Raw genomic sequence first — 2337 nt, 5'->3', positions numbered from 1 at the left:
GACTTATTACCACCATGCCTTGAAGCTCTTTAGTCTTGTTAAGAATGACATCCTTCAAAAACTTACCCATCTTTGGCATCATTAGAAATGCATCAATAAGAGGCATTGTGAGTGGTGTCTCATTGAGTGCCTTCTCAAATACAGCTCTTGCCTTGTCTACAAGTTGCTTCTTAAATCTCCCTGGAAATGGGAGCTTGGGTTGGTATGGAGGCGGTGGCACATATATCTTTTCTGGTTCAGGTTCCTTTGCTACCTCTTTACCGTTTTCTTTCCTTGATTTCTCAGCAACTTGATCATCTTTTAAGGCTGCCTCCCCCTCAGTTTGATCATTGTCCTCAATAATCACATTGTTGTGCTCAATACCAGGTATCTCCTTTCCACTCCTCAGTCTAATGGCTTTAGCATATTCCTTGGGGTTGGGTTCAGGCTTTCCAGGTAGATGGCCTTGGTTCCTTGAGCTTGGGGCCTGGTTTTACTTCAATTTCTTGATTTCCTGCTGCGTGGCTGCATTCTGGCTTGCAAATATCTGTTGACCCTGAAGCAGTTGTTGCAGAATACCAACATATCTGACCCCATCTGTGGCTGCTGCTGAACCGGTGGTGGCTGAAACCGATGTCGAGCCGGCGCTTGCTGCTCGAACTGTAGTGGACCAAACCCTGGTGGTGCCTTTTGCTGTTGCTGTGAACCAAAATCAGTACCCTGAAATGGTTGCTGTTGCTGACCAAAACCCTGATTCTGAGCAAACTGATTCTTGAGTTGAAATGACCCTTGAAAGTTGTTCTTGGGAACAAAGTTCTTTGGAGCTTGAGAATAGGGATATACCTGGTCTTGTGGGTTAGCTACATTGGGATTCCTGTAAGAAAGGTTCTGATTGGCATTGCCATACTGATATCTTTGGAACCTCTGATTCCCAATGTAGTTAAGCTCCTCCTGGGTTTGACCTTCTTCACTTATGTTCTCAAAGATCTGAGAAGGTTCCTCATACTCTCCTACAAAGTGCATTGGCTTTTGAGTGGTGAATTTCAACTTGTCCAATTCACTCCTCAACTCCTTAACTTCTCTAGTGAGCCTCTGTTCTGAGCTTGAACCTTCAGATCTATTTGATCTGTCATAGTCTTCACCATAAGTGTCATTGCTCATTGCTAAGTTCTCCACTAGCTCTAAAGCAGCATGAATCTCCTTTCCCATAAAGTTTCCATTGGATGCAGTATCCAGCTGGTTTCTAATCTTGGGAAGAGCTCCTCTATAAAGTGTGCTGAGAAGAGAAGCCTCACTAAACCCATGGTGTGGGCATTGGTTGGTGTAGCTCCTGAATCTATCATATGCTTCACCAAAACTCTCATTGCTGTGCTGAGTGAAGCTAGAGATTTGGTTTCTCAGTTTAGCACTTCTGGAGGTGGAGAAGAACTTAGATAGAAAGGCCTGCTTGCATTGCTCCCAGGTTTGAATGGAGCCTCTTGGAAGATTCTTCTCCCATTGGTGAGCTTTGTCACCAAGACTGAAGGGGAATAATCTGAGCTTGAAACTGTCTTCAGAAACTCCATTTATCTTTGTCAGGTCACACACTTTATCAACTTGATCCAAGTGTTCCAAGGGATCTTCCATTGCTAATCCATGGAACATTGAGTTCTGCACCATATTCAACAGGGATGCCTTCACTTCAAAGTTGTTGTTTTGCACAGGTGGTGCTTGAATTCCAGCTCCATACTGATGAGCATTTGCCCTGTCATTTTCTCCAACATAGACCTGTGGCTGCTCATATCTCCTTTGCTGGTGTTGGCAGGGCTGATGTTGGTGGTGCACCTGTTGTCTTTGCTGTACATTGGTCTGATGCCTCTGCTGATGAGCTGGAGCTTGTCCCTGGTGGACATAAGCTTGCTGTTGATATACCTGTTCCTGATGAACATTACCCTGATGTAACCATTGACCAACTCCATTACCAGCTGCATTACCAGCCTCATTACCCTGAGCCTGTTGCTCATGAGCCGGTTGTTCCATGTCAACCACATGCTCTCTTTGTTCTTCCATATCAGCCTGATCAATCTGTCTTCTACGCCTGTCCCTTCTCCTCCTTGGTACCAAAATATTAATGTTGTCGTTTAAGGGGAAAGGTGGACCACAACTTCTTGATCTGGACCTGGTGTTCATGCACCTGAAATCACAAACTGAACTTGAAAGTAATCAGTAAAAACAAAAAATAAGTACTTGATCTCAAGAACAGATCAGAGCCTTATGCTAAACACTCCACAACTTGGCAACGGCGCCAATTGATAGACAAGACTTTTTAGGTCTCCGAGCTATCAATCCCCTTGTCAAAGTAGCACAAAAGAGGTTGTC

The 2337-nt window shown here is 44.4% G+C and overlaps 1 non-coding gene across 1 annotated transcript; it reads left to right on the top strand.

The window, feature by feature from the left end:
• The first annotated feature begins 1276 nt into the window (after positions 1-1276).
• LOC112087415 lies at positions 1277-1383 on the top strand. Its single transcript, XR_002900096.1, has one exon. It is a non-coding gene; the product is annotated as a small nucleolar RNA R71 (small nucleolar RNA).
• The last annotated feature ends 954 nt before the right edge of the window (positions 1384-2337 follow it).

The sequence above is a fragment of the Eutrema salsugineum genome, unplaced genomic scaffold (assembly GCF_000478725.1).
Source record: "Eutrema salsugineum unplaced genomic scaffold, Eutsalg1_0 scaffold_18, whole genome shotgun sequence".
In the NCBI taxonomy this organism is placed as follows: domain Eukaryota; kingdom Viridiplantae; phylum Streptophyta; class Magnoliopsida; order Brassicales; family Brassicaceae; genus Eutrema; species Eutrema salsugineum.
This window is presented reverse-complemented; position numbering and strand designations above follow the sequence as displayed.